This window comes from Cebus imitator, unplaced genomic scaffold (assembly GCF_001604975.1).
Source record: "Cebus imitator isolate Cc_AM_T3 unplaced genomic scaffold, Cebus_imitator-1.0 Scaffold335, whole genome shotgun sequence".
In the NCBI taxonomy this organism is placed as follows: domain Eukaryota; kingdom Metazoa; phylum Chordata; class Mammalia; order Primates; family Cebidae; genus Cebus; species Cebus imitator.
Window position 1 is genome coordinate 575,250 of NW_016107650.1, and position 27,699 is coordinate 602,948.

The 27,699-nt window shown below is 41.7% G+C and overlaps 1 protein-coding gene and 1 pseudogene across 11 annotated transcripts in view; one reads left to right on the top strand and one right to left on the bottom strand.

Moving 5' to 3' along the window:
- The window catches only part of CARMIL1 (capping protein regulator and myosin 1 linker 1), a 351,508-nt gene that overhangs the window by 11,127 nt on the left and 312,682 nt on the right, over positions 1-27,699 (top strand). The gene's annotated exons all lie outside the window — the stretch shown is intronic.
- Positions 1,980-3,621, bottom strand: LOC108287046 (annotated as a pseudogene). The gene has a single exon (XR_005196440.1). The product of XR_005196440.1 is annotated as a GTPase NRas-like (transcript).

Here is a 27,699-nt window from a genome sequence, read left to right on the forward strand (position 1 = left end):
TTTTGAGATTGAGTCTCACTCTGTCACTCAGGCTGGAGTGCGGTGGTGGGATCTCTTCTCACTGCAACCTCCACTTGCAGGGTTCAAGCCATCCTTCTGCCTCAGCCTCTCAAGTAGCTGGGATTACAGGTGTAGGCCATCATGCCTGGCTAATTGTAACTTCTTAAGAAGCTATTCAAAGACATACTCAAGTCTGAATTTTGGCCCCATTTAGAAACTTCTGTGCTTAGAACATGCTTAAAAACCTTTAAGTACATACATACAAGGGCTGTTGGTACAAAAGCCCAGTATGAGTAACTATTTTTCTTCCTAATTTGACATCAAATTTAATAGATTTTTAAAAAAAAAAAAAAAAAATCAAGTTACAGAAGTTAAAAGAAAAAAAATGACTGAGGTGATAAGCCTCAGGAAAATTACAGAGTAACACTGCTCCAGGAGGGGCACAAACAGGAAAGCAGAATTTCTATTTACAAATGATGACAGTACTGTGAAAACTTTCAGAATTAGCAGTAAGGAGCACAACCCTCCAGGTTCATTATACTCTGGGCACAGTATATGCTTCTTCTTAATTTCAAGGTAATATGACATTTGCGTAATAAATGAAAATTAGTAATATAGAAGATGGAGGTCTGGGCGCAGTTGGTTCACACCTGTAATCCCAGCACTTTGGGAGGCTAAGGCGAGCTGAACACAAGGTCAGGAGATCAAGACCATCCTGGCCAACATAGTGAAACCCCATCTCTACTAAAAATATAAAAATTAGCTGAGTGTGGTCCCAGCTGGCTGTGGTCTCTACTAAAAATACAAAAATTAGCATGCCTGTAGTCCCAGCTACTTGGGAGGCTGAGGCAGAAGAATTGCTTGAACCCAGAGGGTAGATTTGGCAGTGAGCAGAGATTGCACCACTGCACTCCAGCCTGGCAACAGAGCAAGACTGTGTCTCAAAAAAAAAAAAAAAAAAAAAAGAATATGGAGGACCTCAGTAAGTATTTAAATAGTAGAAGACAGGAACAAAGTGGCCATTTGGGAATTAGTCTTTTACCAAAAGTTATCCAGTTGTATTTTTTATGAGAATTACCAGAGTATTATCTTCAAATGAAAATGCTAAGCCTCCAGATCCTCATAACTATCAATGAATTATATTTTCCATTCCTGCCTCAACAATTTCAACTTCTTGTTTTGAGCAAACTAAGCAGCGTAGACGGATTTATCAATATCTTGTTTTAAACCCTTCAAAGAACATTATGAATAAAGGAAATTTAAAATATTTTTCAGCAGAGACATCCTCATTCTCAAATGAGAATATTGGCTTAATTTAGAGTTTCTACATGGCTTAAAAGGAAAAGAAAAAAAAAAAAGATTTAAATACTCGGTACCGAGTTTTCCAGTCACGATAAAGGGCTTTGTGCTAACTTACCTCTTCTTTCTTTGCAGGGCTAACTGCACACACCCAGCAAAATTACTAGCTGGAGTTACTGTGCAATGAGCAAATGTGGAAGAATTTCTTTCTCATGTGATCCCCCCACAGAGGGTGGGATCATGCTTTACTTAACTGAAATAATCAAGCCCCTATTGCTGTCGGGGGAGGTGTAGAGGGTGGGGCCAGAAGGGTTAGGGTTAGGGTTAGGATACCGTGCTATACAGTGAAAATGTAATTTGTTAATATACTATATTTGAGGTTTGAAAATCACGGATCACAGCTACTAAATAACAGTGCACCAAAGTTTTACAATATTTGAACACCTGCGAATGTAAAGCTTTCTGGCATGACCCAAATTTGGATACAAATGGGAAGTTCATTGAGTATTAGGTTTATCAGAAAGCTAGAGGAAACAAATTACATATATTTTTTATAGTTAATAACCTAGGAAAAAAGTGGATATTAGGTAAAAATTAAGTGAAATTATTTAGATACTTTCAGTTTCATCTTTTCCTGGGAAAGCCCCCAAAACAGTCCTCTGGAAAACCAACTTCATGCATGTACAAAATGACATCTGCTCTCATATAGATACAGCTTTCTCTCAATGGTAGATAAGTCACAGATGTATCTCAGATATTCATTTTCATGCATAAGGAAGTTTGAGACATCTACTCCACTGAAATATTGCAAAGGAAGTCTACAAACCACTTCTAGGAAAAAGGCATTTCACTGTGAAAGTTGGATTTAATTACATGAAAGTTGAGAAGACTAGGTTAGACTCAAAATTCTGTATTCATTTTTGTATTTATGAATCTCGAGCAGATGCCAGTTTAGAGAATACAGCCAATAACGTTACAGACAAACCAAACAGCAGTAATAACTATCTTCCTGGCAAAACAGTAATTTATGACATTTCTCCAAAAATTAGCATAGTTCTAAGTTCAATAGTAAAATAAAAAAAAAATCACTGGTAGTTGCCACTTTACAGCTCAAGACACTGTTTTCAGTAGAATTTCATGTTTGCCATTTGGTTCTCTGTTTCAGACATGAACTGCTTTTCAGATGAAAAACCTGGGGTGGCAGAGGTGTGTTTGCGTTGTGGAAGAACCCAGGGCAGAAAAATAGCAGAGAGTAACAAAAGGTGCAGTTCTCTGGTCAGACAGCCAAGCGAGGAGGTAGTTATTCTGAGAACTTATCAAATAGAGAATATCGTACTAAAATACTGAGAGTTGGGGAAGCAACAGAAGCTTCTCTGTGAGACTGAAGATAGCAACAGGAATACTTCTCCTGGGAAGTCAGGATCAGAGCGTCAGTGCAGCTTGAAAGTGGCTCTTTTCTGATAAAACTTTAAAAGTATCTTGTTACATCACCACACATGGCAATCCCATACAACCCTGAGTCCCATCATCAGTGCTGTTGAGGTTTTTCATTTCGTGGTGGTGTATTTCCCTTACCAGTGTGTAAAAAACATCTTCAACACCCTGTCTGGTCTTGGCTGAGGTTTCAATGAATGGAATACTGTAACTTTTGGCCAGTTTGTGGGCTTGTTTTATATCAACTGTACTTGTTGGCAAATCACACTTGCTTCCCACTAGCACCATAGGTACATAATTTCAGTCTTTCACCCACCTAATCTGCTCGCTGTAGAAGTTAATATCCACAAATGACTTGCTGTTATTGTTGGTAAATACACAGAGGAAGTCTTCACCTGTCCTCATGTATTGGTCTCTCACGGCACTGGACTATTCTTGTCTAGCTGTATTGAGAATGCCCAGCAGACAGGTTTCACTGTCTATAACCACCTGTGATGGTTAGAATCCTCTATGGTGGGATCATATTCATCTACAAAAAGTGGTTCTGGATTAGCTGGATTGCCAGTGCGCTTTTCCCAACACCAGTTGCTCCAGGTACCACCAGTTTGTACTCAGTCATTTCACTCCTACAAGAACCTCAAGCTCTGCTGCCTTTGCTTTGGACAGATTTAGGCCAAAATCAAAGCAAGAGCTGGGAAAAATGTTGGAGACCCAGGAACCGCCATGAACAGCCCCCACAAGGGAGCAGCCTAGCCCAAGTTTTTTAAAACCCAAGTTTTTAAAAATCTGGGCCACACTGGCTAGGCATGTCCTGTGTTGCTGTAATACCTTTCTTTGTTGTCTTTTGGGGATGTCATTAGAAAGTGATTCTGTGTTTCTTAGACTCTTACTCCCTTCTCCCATTCGCTAAATGAATCTTCACCCAATTTTTGTAGTACTCGGAGTGTAAAAAATGTATTTTAACTTACGTAGTTTTTAAACATTAAAAATTTTCATTTTTAGATAATTGTAGGTTTGTCTGCAGTTAGATAATACAGAGAGGATCTCTTATTCCCTTTACTTTTTCCATTTTGCAAAATTGTAGTATAATGTCATAATCAGGATAATGACATTGATTGATACTGCAAAATGGAGGTTTCCTTCTCATAAGGACTCCTAACAGTCCTTTTTATAGCTGTACCTAGCACTCCCCACTTCTCTGACCCCTGGTAGCCACTCTTCTGTTCCCCATTTCTATAATTTGGTCATTTTAAGAACGTTATGTAAATTTACTCATATAGTGCATGTCTTTTTGGGATGGGCTGTTCTTGTTCAGCAGAATTCCCTGGGTCTTCATCCAAGCTGTTTCAGTTGTTTCCTTCCTAGCTGAGGAGTACTTCGTGATATGGATGTAGCATGTTTGGTTTACCCATTGACTAGTTGATGGACAGCTTAGTTGTTTCTAGTTTTTGGCTATTAGGAATAAAACTGATGTAAACACTTGTGTACAGATTTCTGAGGGAACATACTTCTTCATTTCTCTGTGATAAATGCCAAGGAGTACACTCGCTGGTTTGTATGGGAATTTGCATGTTTACTTTTATAAGAAACTGGCAAACTGTTTCCCAGAGTGGCTGTACCATTATATGGTTCTACCAGCAATGTATGAATGATCTAGTTTCTCTGAATCCTTGGCAGCATTTGGCATTGTCTGGACTTTTTTTTTTTTTTCCTGAGATTGGGTCTCACTTTATCACCCAAGCTGGAATACAGTGGCATGAACACAGCTCACTGTAGGTTCAACCTCCAAGGCTTAAGTCATCCTCCCACCTCAGCCTCCCACGTAGCTGGGACTACAGGCATGTGGTACCACACCCAGCTAATTTTTATATTTTTTGTAGAAATGGTGTTTCGTCATGTTGCTCAGGCTGCTTTTGAACTCTTGGTTTTAAGCAAGCCTTCTGCCTTGGCCTCCCAAAGTGCTGAGAATTTTTTTTTTTTTTTTTTTTTGGAGAACTAATGGTGAAGGAAAAACAGTGTCCAGAGGGAGCAGGACACCTGATGGCCTCTCGTTACTCACACTTCTGCTGTTGCTTGTTTGTGGGAGAGGACTGTGGCAGTCTGCTCTCTCCAGGATGGTGGTCCCAAAGCGTGTGGAAGGTCATTCCTAGTCTCCACTTTACTTTTTTCTGTTTGATTTGTAATTGGGTTACATCATCTTTGCCAACCCCTTGTTCTTCCACATCCTTCATAAAATGGGTCAGAAGCAGGACTTCCTTTCTTATTAAACCGAGCAGGGAAGGGAAGTGGCATACAAATTGAATCATTCTGTTTTCTTTGCTGTTCTCTTTAAAACGACCCATTTGTTGTCCATTTGTTTTCTTTGAAAAGTTAGTCTGAAATCCACCCCCCCCACACACCTGTTTTTTGAGACAGGGTCCCACTGAGTTGTACAAGTTGGAAGGCAGTGGCACAATCACAGTCACAAGCCTTGCTCAGGTGATCTTCCCAGCTCAGCCTCTTGAGTAGCTGGGACTACAGGCACATGCCACCACGCCTGCCTCATTAATTATTATTTTTTATAGACAGTCTCACTATGTTACCCAGGCTGGTCTTGAACTTCGACTCAAGCAATTCTCTCACCTCGGCCTCCCAAAGTGCTGGGATTATGGGCATGAGCCAACGCATCAGGACTGAAATCCCTTTAATATCTTTTTTTTCTTAGGTATGTCTATGGCTTTTGGACATCTTAATTAGGCTTGATTGGAATAACTATAAGTTAACTTAAAAAAATGTTGAAAGGCATAGGGGTATTATTTTGGGTGACATGTATCCCTAATATTTTGGTGGTAGTGCTGTCTTTCATTAACAAAGTGTAAACTTGTTTTTTAAGAGGACATGAAAAAAGAACTGTCTCTCATACAGAATTTTGGAAGTGTTTGACCTATACTTAATCAGTCACAGATTATCTTTGATCTCAGATATTCTGCAATATGGAAACTGTGATTCTTTTCCAGTAGGCCATGCTCATTTTGCATGGCTAGTGTGTTTAATGTTTTTCTAGTTCCCTAGTCTCTAGGACCTAACTGAATTCAGCAGCATGCCCTGTGCCATAGTCACTTTTCAGACAGTATTCATGCTGGAATTTGTGTTGTGCAGCTTTTTAAAGGGAACATGAGCCTTGGCCAGTGGTTTTCAGACTTAAACATTTGGTAGTGCCTGTTTAAAACAGTTTTTCTTTTTCATGGAACCCGTAATGTCGTGATGTTTTGGGATTGTATTTTGGGAGTTCATTGTTAAACCTATAATAGTGTAAACCTAATCACTGATTTCAGTGAGGCAGTTTTGAGGAACACAAATTAGAAATAGAAGGGAGATTTGATTTTTGTCCTGGTTGCATGGAATGGAGAGACTCCCTATTCACCAGTTAAGCAGAACGAATATCACATTTTAAAATAGCTAGTCTTGCAATCTCAGGATGCTTTCCAAGTAAATAGAGATGGCAGAAGAAGCTTTATTCTGAGATCTGCGCAAAAGTGGGTTATCCTGGCAGCACAGTGTACCTCGTAGCTGTTCTCTGATATGTAAAATTCGGTGTAACACATCTGAGTGTGTGTGTTGGTGTTTTATTATGGCAGTTAAAATAGTCATAAGACAAATGCATATAAAATGTCTGTAGACTGCAATGTCTTCAGAAGAATGCTGTCAGAAAGTCATTATTCTAGGCCCCGGCTTTACATCCCTGGGTGAGAGGCTCTTGTACCAATCGTTGGGTAATTTGAACAGCTCCCTTTGTGGTACCATTAGGAGTCTCAACTTTGAAGGATCACTTACCACTCTGTGCATAGGTGATTTTCGAAGCACCTGGGTGAAGTTACATGGCTCCCGAAAATTGAGCTTTAGAAAACAGCGACAACATTGAAACGATCTTTGGGAATGGTTACCACAGAACATGCATTGTTGCCAAGGATCCCGGCAAAAATTCTGGGAACTGCAAATTAAAAGAAGCCATATTTGAGCACTTCACAATTTACCTGAACTGAAACTGGAGTCAGTTCCTACCTGTTCCCATTCATCTCCGTGTAGGGGCTGGGGGCAGGCTCTGGCCCGGGGCACGCACACATTTTCAGGAGGCACTTCTGGCGGACTTGTGTCTGTTACCTGAGCTGCATTTGCATTCCACTCCCTCCTTATCTGCAAGTGCCCCAGTTTCTTCTGTAGTTAGGATAGGTGAGTCAGATGACCGTGGGCAAGGAAGCTGGTGAGCATATACCAGGCTTGGTGTAACTTTTCGTTGTCCTAAAAAGATACTCTTTTTCCAGTCTTTGGGATTTAGCCACCCTTGGGCCAAGGCAGTTAAGTACACCCTGGGGAGGGGAGGAAGGTAAGGGAGGAGGGAGAGTAGCATGAAAGGGACATTGTGGACAGTAAGGAGCCAGGAAATCTACTCCAAATATGGAATGAATAGGGAGAACTCTTGTTTTTCATAGTTATAAAATAGTTACAGAGAAAATAAAGACCTTAGTAAAAGGTTACTGTAACAACTTTAGGTTTCATTTAATTAGAAACACTGTTAATATCTATTGTTGAAAGAGATTAAAAATGCAGCTAAAATCTAAGCCTAAAAGATTTTTGTTCCCTTTCTTATCCCCTCTGCTTTCTAAAATGCTTTTTTTAAAAAAAATAGAATGTGAGATTTTGGATTGGTATATATGGGGTATATTATTGTCTAGATCTTTACATTACTGTGTTTTATTTATTTTTCTCTCTTAATAGACCACTTTCACTGCTCTTTGAGGAAAGAGGGGCAAAGAGGGGAAAGAAGGATGCTTGGAGTGTGTGTGTGTGTGTGTATGTGTGTGTGTGTGTGTGTGTGTGTGTGTGTGTGTAGCAGTAGCAGTGGGTAAAAGAGTGTTCACTTTCATTCATTGGGTTCTTTTCCTCATCTTGCTTCTTAGGAGGAGGCCTCCCTCCCTCCTTCCCTCTTTCCCTCTTTCCCTTCCTTCCTCCTGTCTATCATCCAAAAGCTGGAGTGCAGTGGTTCAAACACAGCTCAATGCAGCATCGATACTCTGGGCTGAAGAGTTCCTCCTGTGTCAGCCTCTTGGGAGCTGGACTAGGCACACATGCCACCATGCCTAACTGTTTGTTTTTTTGTAGAGATGGATCTTACTTTGTTGCCTAGGCTGGTCTCACTGGGCTCAAGCAGTCCTTCCACCTTAGCCTCCCAGAGTGGGATTACATATGTGAGCTGGTTTTTCTTTTCTTTTCCTTTCCTTTTCTTTTTCCTTTCCTTTCTCCTTCTCCTTCCCCTTCCCCTTCCCCTTCGACAGGGCCTCACTTTGTCACTCAAGCTGGTATGCAGTGACATGATCTCAGCTCATTGCAACCTCTGCCACCCAGGCTCAACTCACTGCAGCCTCCCACCTCAGCCTCCCAAGTAACTAGGACTACAGGCATGGGCTAATTTTTGTATTTTTTTTTTTTTTTTTTTGTAGAGATGGGGTTTCACCATGTTGCTCAGGCGGGTCTTGAGCTCCTGAGCTCAAGTCATCCACCTGCCTTGGCCTCCCAAAGTGCTGCAATTACGGGCGTGAGCCCCTCTGCCCAACCCGAGGTTTTCCTTTTTTTTTGAAAACATTATCACTTGATGAAATTTGGCCAGCAAGTGTCTTGTTTTCTTTAGATATGTGTAGATGTACAGGACATCCTCTTAGAGGTAGGAAGCAGGCAGTTACATATGCCCTGAGCTGTACTTACAGCCTCTCCAGCCTTTGGCAAGGGTTTGAGACAAATGTGCTTAGTTCCTGCTAAAGAGGCAATGTGTCTATTTCTGTTAATCCCTGGGCCCTGGGGTCTCAGGAGACATTTATGGACATTGACTGGGATTAGTAGGTGTATCCATCAGACAGGATCTGGTGTAGACAGATTAACTCTGGGGAAATTTATTCAGACCTTGCCCTCATTGATTGCTGTCTAGAGGATCCTTGGTAGCCATCTAACCATGTGCCTTAACCTAGGAGAAGTTTCTTCTATAGCACTCTGACAGCTAGGTATCTGCTTTTTTACTTCATTATTTCCGTGACGAGAAAAGAGCCCCCCAAAGCCTCGTCTTCGTTTGGCCTGGGATCTGCTTCTCGTTCTCCACTTCCTCTTGCGTAGTCTACTGGAATGTCTCAGAACAATTTTTCTCCCTCCTACCCATGAGTGCAGTTCAAGTATTTGAAGAAGCTTATCATACTTTTCTTTGGTCTCATAGTCCTCCAGCTAAATAGGCTGACTTCCTGGGATCTCAGTCCTTGGAGGATGTTGTTTTCAGACTTATCACTATTCTGATCACCTTGCTTTGGAATCACCCCTACTTTGTCTGTGAACCTTTTAAACAACTATAGGTGTTTGGGGATCACACAGGCTTGGCAAACGCCCTTGAACTTAACTAAGTAGACTTTCTCAGTCTTTAATGGGCTCCTATGGATTGTGCCTTTTGAGGAGGGTGTGGAGCCTGTAGCATCACAGATTCTGTGCTCCTCCAGGCAGGGTAGGGAACATCGATCTAGGTGCAAACTGCCTGCTGAAGAATACCACCTATGCATTGCTTCGGCAAAAAGTTTTGTGATTGTTGTTTTAAATTTTGGAAGTATCTCTGAATTTACGTTACTAAAACAGTTATAAAACATAGGAAAGAAAAAGCAAACGTTACCTAATCCTATCAATTTAGATATAATCATTGGAAAAAAATAGTATTTTCCATATTTTTCTGTGCTAACTTACATATATATATATTTAAAAATGGAATCATGAATATTTTATGATATACTTTTAAAATTTAATTTTTAGGGTCAAAGCTTTCTGTGACAGTAATTTATATCAGCTTGATTTTCTGCATGGTACTCCATTTACCCACTGTAGAAGAGTACTGTAATTTAGCTAATTGTGTCCCTTATTGTCAGCTAATTTAGGTTATTTTCAATATTTTGCCTTATAAATGTCCATATCTTCATATTTATTTATCTTGGATAAAATCTTGGAGGTGGAATCATTACCATCATTGCTTAATAGGCATTCTGAAGGATGCATATTTTTACCTGATTCTTATTCAGGAAGTCTAAATAGAGAATACATCTGCCACCTTGTCAATTTCATTGTGTTAAACAAGAGTCCACTTGGCAGAATGGCTTTTTCTCTTTCCTCGGATCCTGGTATTTCTGAGACCACTGCTCCTTGGACCCTAGCTCCTGAGGCAAACCTTTTTCATGTAATTTAGGATTCTTTCAGATCTGCCTGTGTGGACATGTTGTCTTCTACGACAGTATGTTTGCTGGAATGAGAAAGTCCTGTGACTTCATTTCTGGTTTCAGAGTCACAGCTCCCAAGTGTCATTGTCTTGGCAGAATCAGCTATGGCTTTTTCCTTGGCTGAACCCTAGGTAGGTGTGAGCCTATATTTATGATTCCGATCTTTGCCCTTGCTGTGAGACTTTCTTACCTTGGGTCTTTGAGTGCTCTCATAAATAGTAGTTGAGTAGATTGGCCAATGATAAGGGGCATGACACTTTCATTATAGGAAATGTAATTAACAAGAAGCATAAGTTAATATGCTTGTAGAACTAGTCCAATGTCTTAGAAGATAATTTAGTATCATAATGAAAGGAGACATTGCTTTTCTTCCCAGACAATTCTGAAGTCAGTTAATTTCATCTGTATAGCTAACAAAAATTTCTTAAGTCTTCCGGTCCTTCCCCACTCCACTAGAAGCTGCAGAGTAGTCCTTCCCATTCTCACGTACTGTCCCCACTTCCTGACCCTTTCACTGTCTCCCTGCCCAGGGAGAGGGGTGCCCAGGTGATGACGACCAGTGGTCTCCTTTCTGCCATAAGGAGCTCCTTGTGGAGCCCTGTGCTCCTTGCCGAGGCCCCCTAGAGTCCAGCCTGTCATTCTCTATCCTTTCAAAGCTACCATTGTGTACCATGTTGCTTGTGGCTGCCTTTTCTTCCAGACTGACAGATAGGATGACATTCCCCAGAGACCTCCTTATTTTCAGTCTCAGAAAACAAGCACAGAGGACTTTCTTAGTTACCCTTTGGAACAAAGAAAATCAACAGACGTAGATGTGGGGAAGCGACTGAGAACCTTCAAGGTTCTTTTAAGGCAATCTCTCTGCTCCTGGATGCCGAAGGCCCCTACTTCATGGGGCACAGCCACACTTACTTGCAGAATCTGAGCTACGGTGTGGCCACGAGAAGTCCAGGCCAGGGGATGTTATCAGTGGTCATTTTTTGGTTTCCTGAGTGCATCTGTCCTAAATCAGCTGTCACTGGCAACTAAAAAAAAAGGTCTTATCTGTCATAGGCATGAGCTGAAGAGAAGCAGCTGTGCTTTGTTTTTTGCTAAGTCTTGGACAGTTCAGTTTGGCACTTAAGAGTATTCCAGCTTCTTATAAGAATCCGTCTCTGTCTGTCTCTCTCTCTCCCTCAAGCATTTAAAAAAGTGGCCTCTTGCCGTGTTGCTCAAACATTCCTCCCGTCTCAGCATCTTGTTAGCTGAGACTACAGGCACAGGCCACCATGCCCGACCTCAGCTCCTTTTCTTTTAAATTTCTTGGTCCAATTTGTATTCTTTGCCAGCATCCTTGGGACAGAACAAATGTTGCAGTTTGGGGAAACATTTTGTACAACTTTGTTCACTGAATCACCGTCACTGCTTGTGCTGTTGATAATCTAAACTAGGCTGCACAGAGTGACATAGTTAAATATTTGGCTTGGGTGTACAGATGTTTCCCTTCAAGTATCTTGGGTGTCCTGCTCCTTATCAGAATTTTATCTCCCCCAAATTCATTGTTTGTGAATTAACTGTGAAGTTCTGGGAGCGATTTTCTTTTCAACAGTTTGCCTTTCTAGAAAAAAACTTTGGGGTTTAAATAGCACTTAACCCTCTATCATTTTACTCTCTCTGAAGTGATCTCTCTGGGGAACGTGTTGGATCTTCTCTGTTCAATGTTTTTCTCTTTCTTGACAAGGCCTGGATGCAAGAAGTTGGTCCAGGTTTTCCTGTCCAGGTTTGCTTGTTAATAAAGCATCTGGAGCAAAGGAAAGGCTATTAGCACCTTGTCACTTAGAGTTTCTTAAGCACTGTTCCATTTATATGCTCTTGCTGCAGAGATTTAATGAAAGTGGCATCTGTCTTTACACCTGACATATGCAGGCTGTCCGTAGAACTGAACAAGTGATGTCCGCAACACTGTAGATGCAGGAAGGCTTCATGCTCAGTTCCTTTTTTCTGCGTTCTCTGGGAGTAGGCAACTCTTTATTCATCAGAGTAGGACTTTATGTTTTAATATTCTGGAGAGAGATGCTTGTGGTGATGTATTTAGCCTTAAATTCAGGAATGGCTTCTTTTTCCAGTGTCTTCACATTTTATACCTGCCATTTTCTGTGTTAGTAGATAAGTCTGCCCACATTTGAATTTGGAAATGGCATTTGCTAACATTTAACCTTGGGCATTTAACTTCTCTGTGCCTTACTAACTCCATCTGTAAAATGGGTGTAGTAACAAACTACTTTGTAGCTTTGTTTTGAAAGTTAAGTGGGATATTAGATATAAAATATTTTGTAATAGTGCCTGGCACATGGTAAGTCATCAGTAAGTCTTTGCTGTTATTGTCAGGGGTAGTGTAGTGATAATGCCAAATGCTTTGATTATAAGAATCTGGTTGTATATTGAGTCACAGATTATTTAGAGATGGTTTATATAAATATTTCAAAAGAAAGACCTCAAGCTTGCATGTATTCCTGGCCCTGTATAAGGTACATGTTGTAATGTTTTCTCTGCTCAGAGCTATTTTAAGCCAGTACAGACTGTCTACAGAAATGGGCTTAGAATGTTATTTTCACTCTGCTGCTCTTAAAGAGGGCACAGTGCTCTTGAGAAATCTTTTTTTAAGAAAAGGTTCAAGTTCATTGTTGAAAAAATTTGTCTCTGAAGACAGCACTGTGCATTTTCTATGGATATCTGTTTTTCATCTTGCTTTCATTGCAGATCTGAATGTATTCAGATACATGCTCAAGCCCCTCGTTCACTTTCCAGTTACCTAGATTTAAAAAAAAAGAAACCATCAGTAGTTGTCACCTGTTCATTCACTGAGGGCCTTCTTGGTCTTTTTGTGGCTCTGCCGTCTGTCCCTGTTGCCTCACTCGGATTGCTTCCTCTTGGATTTCAGTCATGATTGCTTTTGTTTTATATCCGGTCCTTGATTCGGGGCTGCATTACCTCAGTTCACTGGCTTGTGTGGTTCTGTGTCTGCATAGTCAGGAGGATTCCTGAGTATGCTGGATTCTTTTCTTTTTTTTTTTTCTTGAGAAAGAGTCATGCACCCGGCCTGTGCTGGATTCTTCATCTGCAGGCCGTGCTGGACCCTCACTTTCTAACCAGCCTTGAGGTATCTCAGCCTCAGCACTGTTGACATTTTGGTCAAAACAATTGTTGTGGGGCTGTCCTGTGCATGGCTGATGCTTACTCGCCTCCATGCCCCCCGCCCGCTAGATCCGGCACCATCACCCACTCCTCCTGCAGCTGGGACAATTAAAAATGTCTCCAGAGGTTGAGTGTGGGGGCCCACACCTATAATCCCAGCACTTTGGGAGGCCGAGGCTGGCAGATCACCTGAGGTCAGGAGTTTGAGACCAGTCTGGCCAATATGGTGAATCCTTGTCTCTACTAAAAATACAAAAATTAGCTGGGCGTGTTGGTAGGCGTCTGTAATCCCAGCTACTCAGGAGGCTGAGGCATGAGAATCACTTAAACCTGGGAGGCAGAGGTTGCAGTGAGCTGAGATTGTGCCACTGTATTTCAGCCTGGGAGACAGAGCGAGACTCCATCTCAGAAACCAAAAAATAAAAAAAATTTCCAGATATTGTCAAATGTCCTCTGGATTATAAAATTGTCCCCTACTGAGAACCATCGGTTTAGATCAGTGGGTTTCAAATGTCAGAGAGACTATGTGTGTCTTATATTTAGCTTCCAGAGTTATGTATGAGTCTCAAAATTTACAATTCTATGATACAACTATTGATTTATTTTTGAAATATTTAGATACCTAAATCTCTATGTAACAAAAGTAACAAATCCCACCACATAGAAATTTGTCTTAAGATACCTAATATGTCAGACCAGTGGTTCTCAGTATCTAGTCCTGAGCAACAGCAACATTAACATCACCTGGTAACTTATTAAAAATGCAAAAGCAGGCCGAGTGTAGTGGCTCATGCCTGTAATCCCAGCACTTTGGGAGGCTGAGGAGGGCTGATCACTTGAGGCCAGGAGATCCAGAGGAGCCTGGCCGACATGGCAAACCCCCATCTCTGCTAAAAATACCAAAAAAAAAAAAAAAAAAAAAAAAAAAAAAAAGAACCAAAACGGGACATGGAGGCACACCTCTGACAGTAATCCCAGCTACTCGGGAGGCTGAGGCATGAGAATCGCTTGATCCTGGGAGGTGGAGGTTACAGTGAGCTCAGATCATGCCACTGCATTCCAGCGTGGGCAGCAGAGTGAGACTCTTTCTCAAAAAAACAAACAACAAACAAAAAAAAAAAACAAATCAAAGCATAGGGGACCTAGCCAGACCTACTAAGTCAGAAACTCTGGCAGAGGAGCCCTTCCATCTGTTTTAACAAGCCCTTCAGGTCATTTTGATGCACACACAAGTATGAAAAACGCTTGGTTAGTTACTTAGGTAACTAGGTAACTAAGTACATTACTAAGTTACTCAGCTAATTAAGTTATCTCCAGTCAGAGACCCTTAAAATAAACCTTATTGAGAAATAAGTATAACCGGCTATATACAGAACTTTGAAATCTGCTTAGGAAAATGACTTTTACCAGACAGATCATGTTAGGTGTCTGCTAGTTACGTTGGCTTCTCTGCAAGAACCAGCCATATCCACAGCTTGCTTTATAGGGTTTCCTTTTGTCAGTATCCTCGAGCTTGGTGCATGCAGCTCCACATTTTGGCTTCAGCTGCTTGAACTAGGCTTGCTTATGCCTGACTCCCAAGGTAAGCATGTATAGGCTAACCAGCAGCCTATATTGAGCAGAGATTCTTCCTCTTGGGAGTTTGAGACAGCGAGAGACACAGAAATGGGAAGACAGCAAAAGGCATGAGGCAATGAAAGTCCCTAGTTAAGCAGAAACCGTGAGGAGATAAAGAGCCTCCTAATGAGCCAGTGTTAAGAAGAACAATGGCAGGTGGAATTGGGTAACAGCACGGGCTGGCTGTTTTGCAGTGCGTGATTTTAGAATCGAGGTTGAGTCAACCTACTTAAACTAATATGTCTAACTACAGAATGTTTTAATTTTCTAGAAGACCCAACTGGGCAGCTGCTTGTAGGGGTTCCTGTTTTATACTTCCCTGTTTTGCTTGCTTCTCTAGGTAGCCTCATATTAGATCACCAGTAACTGAGGCAATTTCCTAATATGTCTATTCCTTGTTGCCTTGATGAGACCATTGAATATATACCTATACTAGAAGACCAGGTGGTTTAAGGTGGGTTACATGGCATGCTCCTTCCTTAAAGCAGTGACTCTCAGCCTGGCCGTGCCTCAGAAACACCTGGGTAGCCTCTGCCTCTATTTAAAAACACACTGTATGCGCCCTTGAAATCTATATTACAGGAGAGAATGGGAGATAGAAGCCTTTCCTTTCAGCTTGTTGATGGGTTGACTTTCCCAAAAGAAAGCTGCATAGAGAGTATTGCAGAAAACCTTAGGCCCTGCTTCATTCAGTTCTTTAGATCAGACCAAATACGCCAGCTCACCCTGTATATTCCAGAGATGTGTTGCTTTGCCTCCAATAACATTTTCTCTTAACATTTCCTGTTAGAGCCTCTGGGTACCATTTCTTTTGAGGGAGATGGTAAGAGTTTGAAAAGCCTTTAAAAAACCATTAAAAACACATGCAATAGAGCGTTGAAATGAGCCTTGTGAATGATGTTCTGAAACTTCGGTAAGTCTCAAGAAATTTTTCTATTTTGAATGATTGCCATTGACCCTATCCAGTTGGTCAGTGCTTCCCTTATCCTGCTAGTCACCTCTTCTTCCTGTCTTTCCTTTTAGAACCAGGGAAATTATGCAAGTACCTTCATGCAGTAAATCCACTGGAGTCTTCCAGAGAGAAATGAGTGAAGATACAAATAGTTTACATTGTTGCTCAGATGGTTGGCTGAGTTCCGTAGGGTAATAGATTCATTCTGGGAATGTGGTCCAGTGCTTGTTTTCAAGGCCAGCTTAAAAGATTTGGGCCTGACCGAAAGCATAATCAGGATTCTCTTATTCTTCAGCCTGGTATCCTTGAGGAGACTGTAAACTGCTCGAGAGTCCAGGACTGTTTACCTATTGTACTTTAACGTTAAGTACCTCTACCCACTGGGCGCGGTGGCTCACGCCTGTAATCCCAGCACTTTGGGAGGCTGAGGCGGGCAGATCACGAGGTCAGGAGTTGAAGACCAGCTTGGCCAACATGGTGAAACCCCATCTTTACTAAAAATACAAAAATTAGCCGGGCGTGGTGGCACATGCCTGTAATCCCAGCTACTCGGGAGGCTGAGGCAGGAAAACTTCTTCAATTGGGACCTGGGAGGCAGAGGTTGCAGTAAGCCAAGATTGAGCCACTGCACTCCAGCCTGGGCCACAAAGCAAGACTCTGTCTAAGAAAAGAAAAGAGAAGAGAGAAGAAGAAAAGAAAGAAGAAGAAGAAAGAGAGGAAGAGGAAGGAAGAAAGAAAAGAAGAAGAAGAAGGGGGGAGGGGGAGGAGGAGGACGACGACTTTAAAAACAATCTCTTTGTGATGTACACAGAATATTTGCCCAGTAAGTCACTCAGCCTAGAGTACAAATTTTAAGCCCAAACTATTTTCCTCAGGAGCCCGGCAAGTCTCTTTACTCAGCAGCCTTATCTGACGTAGCCCATCTTTAATTTAGCTTTGTGCAAGATGCAGGGATCAATAACAGCGATGCTGGAAGGGAAGGAGAATGGCCAGCTGCAAACAGCCGCCCATCTCCGCACTTGAACTGAACTCTGCTTTGGTCAGACTGATTAGTGCAGTCTGGAGAGCCGTTAAATGCTCTCTGACTAGTTCATCTGAGCTCTGCTTCCTGTTACCATCAACAGCTAACCCAGGTGATTACAGTTACTTGAGGAGAAAGGGTGTCCTGTCTCCTGTTGTGGTACTGAGTAGTGTTGGTACCAGTCTTAGGAATGTGAATCACAGTGCAAATGAGCCGCCTCTCGTTTCCTTTTCTGCACGCCCTGTCAGAGATAGTGAGTTGTTTTCTATTTGCAAAGGCTTGGTGTCCTCATTTAGATGAGAGAGAAATTGCATGTACTCTCAACTTTTGGCTGGTGATAGGCTTCTCCTTTATTATGTTTTTCCCCATTGTGAGATTTGTTTAGAATTGAATGAAAAGATTCGTTTTCTTAGGCTTTCAATGATGACACTTCATTTCTTCCGTGTGATAAAATTATACTGCATGATTTTATTATTTTTAAAAAGTAAGACTGTCACCTAACATTTCCTCTACAGTTGGGTAAAAAACTAGACAGCATCTCATTTCCCATTGGTTCCATGAGCAGCCCTTTTTAGCATACAAATCAGAAGGCTTGTGCAGCTCTAAAACTATTTCCTAAATTGGGGAGGTAACAGACCCTGTTCCCAAAGTTATGAGTAGGTGTGCTGGGTGAAAAGTGCTCTGTGGTCAAGGCCTTTGACCCTGCACTTTCCAAACTTAAAGAAGTTTCTGCATTTCTCTATTCTTAGAACCTTTCGTTATACTAAGCATATGTTGTACATTTCTTGAAGTGTCAATTATCATCTCACAGGACATTGGTGTTCCAGGGAAGTTGGAGAAAAGCTGACAAGTTATTTTAGTGTTTTATCATTTACACAAAGGAATTGTGTTTTAGAATATGCCATATCTGCTTTAACGCTTTACAGATTAGCCAACTGGAAAAATATATGTCAAATACCAGGTGAACAAGACACAATCACCCAACCTACTTTTGGGAAGATGACTAAAACATTCCATTTAACAATCATTCAGCACCATCTCTTTGTAAAGGACCCGTGCTTTAAAGGAAGAAGGTGGTGACTTGGGAATGGATTGGAATAACACCAGAGAAGTCCTTTGTCCAGAAAACTTCTTCATTGGGTTTGACTTGAGAAGAACAAGTCAGATAAGGTTAATCTCCTCATTATAAATGTCTAAGTTACTTTCACATCATTCTTTTTTAGAAGTCTGGTGAAATGGTTTTGGGAAAGGGTCCTTAAATCATTTACTCTTGTTGATTGCATGCAGTTTATATTAGGGGCCTGCCTCCTCCCCAGGTGCTGAGCTGCACTCACACATGGAGGGGCCATCGCAGAGAAAAGGATGTAGATTTATTGTCTATGGTCCTCAACTACAGGGGAATGAGTATTGGCTTGAAACACAGAATAATCTTCCTAATAGAGCTGCCCACTCATAGAATGTGCTTATTTGTGAGGGTGGGGGATTGAATTCCTTGCAGCTGGGTAAGTTCAAGTAAAGATTGCTTGTCCTCTTAACTATGATGTCCCCTAGAACAGCTGTCCCCAACCTTTTTGGTACCAGGGACTGGTTTTGTGGAAGACAGCTTTTCCAGAGACCAGGTGGGTGTGGGGTTGGTTTCAGGATGAAACTGTTCCACCTCAGATCATCAGGCATTAGATTCTCATAAGGAGCATGCAGCCTAAATCCCTACCATTTGCATTTCACAATAGGGTTCACATTCCTATGAGAATCGAATGCCTCTGCCGATCTGACAGGGGGTGGAGCTGAGGTGGTAATGTTCACTTACCCACTGCTCACGTCCTGCTGTGCGGCCTGGTTTCTAACAGGCCACAGCCTCATACTGATCCACAGCCCAGGGTTGAGGACACCTGCTACAGAGCATTCAAGTTGGAAAATATGTCCTTTGGTCTAAGAATCTGAAATTTACAATGTTCCTTGCTCATACATCAACTGATGTATTTTAGCTAGGGCTTATTAAATGTCACAACTTTACTGTCAATAACTTAAAACTTCTATTAGTGAGGCCAGGACAGAGCAGTTGGTAAGGACAGTTGTGTCCCACAGTGACTGTTTGATTGGTTCTATGTTCTAGGGTTGAGTACATATCATTTTCATAAGGTTAAAATCCAGTTAGGAGGTCTGTCCCTTTGGCTGTTGGCTAGGCCTATTACTTTTTAGTTTCAGTAGAGATGTGAGAAGCTTTTATGAACATGTTTAGCAAGGTTTGATTTTTGTATTTCTGAATATAACTCTGAGAAGAATTCTCTCCCTGCTGTCCTGGTGGCAGAAGACAATGGACTTTGTCTGCTTGTCTCTTTGGGGACAGATACGTGGGCATTTAAAGAGCCATTCTAGTTTCAGGAACTTGAGAATCAGGAGTCCTGAGGGTTGGTGCTAATGCTGTAAAACGTTATCAGTTCTGCAATTTTAGTTAATAGTGTGGGGCTGAAAAAGCCTTTTTCCAGGAATATTGTGAGAGTAAGAGCTTTTAAAATTATAGGAGAAAAGGGCTTGGCTGTTTCAGTTAATAATACATGAAGAGTTTTCTCTTTTCAGAGTCTTTCTTTGGTTTTCAAAAGGTAAGACAATCCATGGGTTTTTTTAGTTTGTTTTTCAGGTGAATTGTGGAGTTTTCCTCTGAATAGTATCTTTGCGCTAACTGACATGAATTTTGCTGAGCACATAAAACAAATAGCAAGTTGATGAGGCAGTTAATTCACACTCTTTCTTCTCTAATGTGGCCTGCAGTTCTAAGAATTGTTATCTCATCCTCAGCTTTTGGACTCTTAAATTTTAGTGAGTTGCATGCATCCCATGGAAACTATGGGTAATTTCTTCTTCTGAAGTTTTTTGTAAGTGGTCCCTTACAAAAAACTAAGTGGTCCCTGCTAGCTCATGGTGCACAAAATAAAGCAATACATTTCTCTTCGGCGTATTGGGAGAGAACTGCCATCCTTTATAAATATGTAGCTGATATATAGATTACTGGCCTAAGAGCTGCCTGGTGGGGAAAGTCAGGCCTGTGCCTGCCTCTACCACTGAAGACATGTTCATCAAGCCACTGTATGTCTCAGCCATTAAAAATACCCCTTTTATCATTTAAAAAGAATTGCCATTCAGTATATGTAACATAAAATTTACTACTTTAACCGTTATTAATAAATATGTGTTCATTGGCGTTAAGTATATTCGCAATGTTCTGCAACCTATCCATTTCCAGAACTTCTTCATCCCAAACAGAAACTGTATCAGTTAAACACGGACTCCTCATTCCACCTCCCTACTGCCCCTGACAATCACTAATTTACTTCCTATTTCTGTGGAAACAGAAAATATCCCTATTTGGGAAGGTTGATGTAAATGGAATTATATAATACATGGCCTTTTGTATCTGGCTTGTGTCATTTAGCAGAGGAGTCCCCAACCCCAGGGCCACAGATGGGTACTGGTCCATGGCCTTTTAGGAACCTGGGTCACACAGCACGAGGTGAGCGGCAGGTAAGTGAGCATTACCACCTGAGCCCCACCTCCTGTCAGATTGGCGGTAGCATCAGATTCTTACAGGTACGAGAACCTTATTGTGAACTGTGCATGCAGGAGGTCTAGCCTGCATGCTCCTTATGAGAATCTAACTGACGCCTGATGATCTGAGGTGGAACATTTTCATGCCAAAACCATCCTTCCTACCCCAGCTTCTGCTGAAAAGTTGTCTTCCAGGAAACCAGTCCTTGGTGCTAACAAGGTTGGTGACGGCTGATTTACATGTTTTCAAGGTTCCTCTGTGTTGTAGCATGTGTCGGAACTTCATTCCTTTTTAAACCTGAATAATATTCTGTTGTGTGCATATACCAGTTTTTTAAAAAGTCATTTGTACTTCATTGGACATTTGAATTGTTTTTCCTCTTTGGCTACTGTGAGTGGTGGTGTGAGCATTGCTGTCTTGCTGAACATCGAGGAGTGGAATTGTTGGATCGTATGGCATTTCTATGTTTAACCACCTGTTCCCTGCAGTGCCTTGGCCATTTTTTTTTTCTTCTGAGAAGAAGTCTTGTTCTTGTCACCCAGGCTGGAATGCAATGGCGCAATCTCAGCTCACTGCAACCTCTGCCTCCCGGGTTCAAGTAATTCTCCTGCCTCAGCCTCCTGAGTAGCTGGGATTACAGGTGCCTGCCATCATGCCCAGCCAGTTTTTTTTTTTTTTTGTATTTTTAGTAGAGGCAGGATTTCACCATGTTGGCCAGGCTGGTCTCAAACTCCTGACCTCAGGTGATCCACCTGCCTTGGTCTCCCAAAGTGCTGGGATTACAGGCGTGAGCCACCACGTCTGGCTGCCCTGGTCATTTTGAAACTGGGCAGTAATACCTGTGCTTGTAAGAGAATTCACAAATACAGTCTGTTCACTTTTCTAATTTAAAGTTTGGAACTCTGTCATGGAACTTATTATTCGTCTTTCCCGCATGTCTGTTGTTTGGGTACCTACTTTACTACAAGTTCCTGGACCTGGTCTGCATTCTCCTTCTTTTCCACCTTCTTTGTACATTATAAAGCAATAAATGTTTGTTGATAAATTGATTAGATGTACAACATATTCTAAAGTATTATTTTTAAAAAAGAAATCTGTTTACAAGAAGCACAGTGGAATTATTTCCAGGTTTTGTTTTGCTAAAGTTAAGATCTGATATTATTTGTTAATTTCTCTTGGTTATGGAATGAAAAGTGTTCCTGCTATTAAAAATAAATGTTAGGTGAAGGGAGTAAACAGAGAAGTATTTAGGCATTGGGAAAAGGCTTCCACTGGGTGCTGAAATATTGTGGGAAGAGAGTTGCTATTGTTAGAGCAGTTCTGTGTCATGTGAGTCTTTGTTTTGTTTAGACATTGCTTTTTTGAGAGCCCACTCTGCAGGCATCTAAATCTGAAGTTTAAGCCTCTTTTTTGATAAATGAGGGATAGGTGAAAGATGGGTTATTTTGGTTGTTGGTTTTGTTTTTAATAGACAACTAGAATTGTTACCTCTTGGGTCAGAATTGTTACCTCTTGGGTCACTTACTTATAGCAAGCATGTGTTGTTATGGCAGGTGGCTGTGTATGTTGGCATTCAAACAGACACTGATAAGACTGTATTTATTAGAGATGGAGTTTCGCTCCTGTTGCCCAGGCTGGAGGGCAATGGCGTGATTTGGGAACCGCTGTCTCCTGGGTTCAAGTGATTCTCCTGCCTCAGCCTCCTGAGTAGCTGGGATTATAGGCATGCACCACCACGCCCAGCTAATTTGGTATTTTTAGTAGAGATGGGTTTTCTCCATGTTGGTCAGGCTGGTCTCAAACTCCTGACCTCCGGTGATCTGCCTGCCTCAGTCTCCCAAAGCTTGGAGATTACAGGCGTGAGACACCACACCTGACCAATCATAAGATTTTAAAGATGGTAGCCATCCAGCTGTGCTTAGGCTAAAAAATGGCTGTGTGCAGATTCAGCTACATGTTTCACATGGATATAAAGTTCTACTTTTATTAACAAACATACAAGTGCATTGCTTTTGTGTTTTTAGTTTCTCTGAGCCCTTATTTCTTGTCTCTTTCAGTGGCTGGCTGTTGTCCATAGCTGAGCTGAAACTCTCTGTGGAGGAATTAAGCTTAAAATATCAGTTTGAGGTTGTAGTCAGCTGCAGAGTATGATAAAATTTTGAGCAACACAGTTTTCAACAGCACTCCTTTGTCACTGTGCCTGAGAAAGCTTTTATTAAGAGAGTTTCATGTGAGGTTCCATGAGACAGACCATTGTACACCCATATTTTTTAAACAGTTTAATAGGGAAATTTTTCTTGCTTTAAAAAAAATCCTTCAGTTTATAATTATCAGAAGTATTGGATATCTTGTAAGGGAAGGTGGAAGTTCACTTAGTAAAAAAGGAAGCTTAGTTTTCTTTCTTTGAATGGTTAACATGGGGATGCCCTTAGGTGGAAGCTTTATGTGACTGAGGCAGCCCATCCACTTATTGTCACAGAATCAGTTATTAATTCAGCAAATACTTATGGAGCCTTTGCCATGCATGTGGGCCTTGTGCTAGAAGCCAGGGATAAGATCAGTTCTGCACCTGCCTCCTGCAACTTAGCCCACTTTCCAGGTCTCCCCTAGGTTTTTCTTCATTTTTATTTTTAAAATGGAGACAGGGGTTCACTATGTTGCCCAGGCTGGTCTTGAACTTCTGGGCTCAAGTGATCCTCCTGCCTCAGCCTCCTAAAGCGCTGAGATTACAGGTATGAGCGTAGCCTCTCTCTCTCTCTCTCTCTTTTTTATTTTTTTGAGACTGAGTCTCGCTCTGTCACCCAGACTGCAGTGCAGTGGCCCGATCTCTGCTCACTGCAACCTCTACCTCCCAGGTTGAAGCAATTCTCTTACCTCAGTCTCCCGAGTAGCTTGGATTACAGGCACCTGCCACTACACTCAGCTCATTTTTGCATTTTTAGTAGAGACTGGGCTTCACCACCTTGGCCAGGCTGGTCTCGAACTCCTGATCTCAGGCGATCTGCCCACCTCGGCTTCCCAAAGTGGCAGGATTACAGGCATGACCCACCTTGCCTAGCCTTTTAGCCTCTCTCCTAAAAGCAGCTTTATTAAAGATGTAATTCAGGCCAGGTATGGTGGCTCACATCTGTAATCACAGCACTTGAAAGTCACTTGTACCCAGGAGGAGGAGGTTGCAGTGAGTTGAGATCGTGCAGTTGCACTCCAGCTTGGGTGACAGAGCAAGACACCATCTCAGAAAAAAAAAAGTAATTCACATACCATGCATTTCACCTGTTTAAAGTGTACAACTCAGTGGCTGTTAGTATATTCACAGAGTTGTGCATCTATTACCAGAATCAATTTTAGAGCCTTTTATTTTTAACCCCAAAAAGAAACCTCTTTCCTTTAACTGTTATCCTCAGTCTGCCTATCCTTCTCAGCCCTTGGCAATACCTAATCTACTTTCTGTCTCTATGGAGTGGCCAATTCTAGATATTTTATATAAATGGAATTAATGGAATTATATAATATGTGGCCTTCGTGTCTGGCTTATGTCATTTAGCATAATATTTTCAAGGTTCCTTCATGTTGTAGCATGGGTTGAACTTCATTTTTTTTTAATGGCTGAATGATATTCCATTGTATGAATATACCACATCTTTTTTTTTTTTTTTTTTAAAGACAGTCTTGCTCTGTCTCCCAGGCTAGAGTGCAGTGGTGCGATCTCGGCTCACTGCAACCTCCGCCTCCCTGGTTCAAGTGATTCTCCTGCCTCAGCCTCCAGAGTAGCTGGGGTTGCAGGCTCCCCCTACTGTGCCTGGCTTATTTTTATATTTTTAGTAAAGACAGAATTGCACCATCTGGGCCAGGTGGGTCTCAAATTCCTGACCTCAAGATCCACTTGCCTCAGCCTCCCAAAGTGCTGGGATCATAGGCATGAGCCACCATGCCCAGCCAGAACTTTTTTAAAAAAAAAATCTTTTCCTTTACTAATAGGAATACTGGGTTGCTTCCACCTTCTGGTTACGTGAATGATGCTCTTGTGAGCATTCACACAAGTTTTAGTGTGGGCATATGTGCTCTGATCCCCTGGACGTCTTGCCTATCCCACAGATCCAGGCCTACCACAGAAAAATGGAGAAGGATCATACACCATGTAGACGTAATGAAGGTGTCAGGGAAGGCTGCCCCTGAGGCCACCGTATCCAAGCTGCAGCTTGAAAGAAAGGTTGAATAGAAAAGTTTTTCTAACTGTAGCTGATCACTTATTAGTAGGTTGTGAATTCAATTTAGTGAATTATGGCTAGCATTTTTTAGGTGAGCTAAAATAGAATAGTAGATATTAGAGGGGTAAGGATAAATATTGCTGCATGAAATTTATTTTCACTAGTTATATGAGAGCATATAGCAAATTATAACGTAAGAGATATTTTGGATTGCAGTCAGAAAAATCTGAAAGTCATTGCTCTAGGGATTTTTGAGGAGTTTATTGATTTGGAGCTTTAAGTATGGTTCTACAAGAAGATGGAGAGATATAGGGCTGGGAGAGGGAAGAACCTAGAAAGCTGAAGATCCTTTGAAAACTTAAAGTTATGTGATTTATACACTTTTAGAATGATTCATTTATTCAACAAATACTAAAATATCTACCATAGGCCTAGATTGCACTAAGTTCTGAGAGCATATGTAAATAAGATTTGTGTGATTTCTGTTCTTTTGGGATCTGGCAGGGAAGACGTTAAATCAATTAAAATGGTTTCTATAAAACATGTTTGGTTGAGGCTCACGTGGTGGCTCACGCCTGTAATCCCAGCATCCTCGTAGGCTGAGGTGGGCTGAGGTCAGGAATTTGAGACCAGCCTGGCCAGCATGGTGAAATCCCATCTCTACTAAAAATACAAAAATTAGCCCGGTGTGGCAGCGGGCACCTGTAAACACAGCTACCCTGGAGGCTGAGGCCAGAGAATCACTTGAACCCGGGAGGTTGCAGTGAACCAAAATCATGCCACTGCACTTCAGCCTGGGTGACAGCGCAAGACTCTGTCTCAAAAGACAAAAACAAAACAAAAAGTAAAAACATGGTGGGTTGTCGCATACATATCTTTAGTTTTTTTCAAAGTGTCTCTAAAATGAGAAAGCAGTGGACTAAAAAAGACATAGTCACCTCAAAGATAGCAGAATAGGAAAGGAGATCACAGCACTTGATTGCTATCAACACGTTTTTGGAAGGCACGGGAGGAAGCGGAACTCTAAGGATCTCAAAAAGGATACCAGTAAGTGAGCCGGTTCACTCCGTAAAAGTCCAGAGAAGTCCAGGAATTAGAAGCCCCAGGCCTTGCATCTGCTGAAGGCTATAGAGCTGAAAAGAAGAGCATTAGGTGAAGGGCTGTAAAAGCTGTTAAGCCGCAGTTCCCACCCCCGCCCGTCAGATCCAGGTGCTGCCCCTCCTCCCATTCTGAAGGTTCTATTGTGAAAGCTGTAAATCATTAGCCATCCATCCCCCCAACCTGCAAAGGTACACACCTAATAGATATGATACATTCCCATCAGAAACAATGGCACCCTTAGTTTAGAAGGAGGAAGAGGGGAAGAGGCCTAACCCCTGTGGATGTGTCATGATCTTAGAGGGGCGGGGGTTATGTACTTTGAAAGTTCCCTCCAAGGCGATTTTGAAGACGGGATTCTCCCATCCCACTCTTGCTTACCAGCCGCTGATTTTGTTCCTCGGAGGCATTAGCTGCCTATCAAACTGCTGCGACATTATTTTTCTCTTAGTCAATAAAAGTAGTTTGACATCCATCACATATATCATGTGCTAGGTCTTGTGGGAAGCAACCGTGACAACAAAAGGGTGAAATAGTGTCCTGTGCTCATGGAACTTCAAGTCTAGTTATTGCTGATTGTATGCATTCTAAATCAAACACTTGCAAAATAAGACATCTTGTCAAGGTGAAGGGTTAAAAACCTTTCTGTCCCATCCTGTCCATATCTCCTCCCACACCCTTCCATCTGGGTGTGCTCCAATACACTTCAGAGCACCCAAGATTTACAGAACTCCTGGCAGCATCCTCACCGAGGGCTGGGCTTCTGTGTATCATAAACTTGCTGAAATTTTGTTGGACTGCTTTAGTACAGGAGTGTATATTCCCCAAGACAAGAGACCTGAGACCTTTTCTCTGGTTAAGATACCAAGGGTGATTTCCAAATTTTAGGCATCCTTCCACTTGTTCCACCATAAAATTTTTTTTTTTCTTCTGGGAAAATAGCCAGGATGATTGCAAAACAAGCTTCTAAAAAGGCAAAACTCCATGGATGTAAGAAAGTAAATTTTCTTCAGGGCCACACCCATAATAACTCTGAAATTTTCATTTAATCCCTAACTTATTTTTTGTTGTTTTTGTTTTTTTAAACTCAAATGTGCAAGTCTCTTTAATTGAGGTCACTTATTTGGTTGGGAGATTAATATTCTGATGTGGAAACTTTCCTTTTAGAGTTTATATTGTTTTATTCCTTTGGTCATTCAGTATTACTATTGGGGTAGCTTTTGGAATTCTCCATCCCCCGCTTTCAAATTACTTTTGTCTTTTTTGTTTGTTTGCTTTCTCCTGAGAAATTAGTGAAAACAGTTGGAAATGTTGTCAGGTTGTACGAGATTTGCATTACTTAAGGAACACTGGCCCATCTCTGTCATGTCCCACCTCTGTTCTGCCAATGCCTGAAATTTCCTTTGCGTGACTCAGTTAAAAAAAAGAAAAAAGCCAGAGCAGGGGAATGAGTGGAGAGGAGAAGAAACACTTGTTTCCCTTTCTGAGTTGCAAAAAGCTTTTATGAAGGTTTTCATTTAATCATGCTTCTGTCCTCTAGTGGATAGCAGATGTGAGTTTGTGTGATGACCTCAGAGAAACTCTCCTCCTAAATTGGCCAGTAAGAAGTGGATGAGCTGAGCTTACCTCCCACAATGTTTTCTGAAAATAAAAAATGTCCCCCGCATAGTAAACGCAGTTACCTTTATGAGTGTGAGAATGATTAAGAAAACAAACCGAGCTTTGATTTGCAAGATGGGTGACTTGAAGTTTTGCCTACAGAGAGAGAACCGTTTCTTCCTCCTTTCACTGTGTCCTCCCCAGCCCCTCCCTGCAGCCTTCCCTGGAGGAATGGGTTTCTTCTTCGGGTAAACAGGAATTGCTGGCTCCTCCACTGGACTTGCCCACTGGCCTGGCCGTTTCCCTGGTGCACTTTCCCTGCTCAAATTGCTGTCCGTATCATTTTATATTTTTGTGCCAGTATAGATTTGGTTCTATAAGGCTGCAGATATAGTGGGCAGAAAGATGTGGGGATGAGGGCACTGAGCTTGCAACCTATTTGGAGGGACTCTGAGCAGCATGAGGATGAGGGGCAGGGC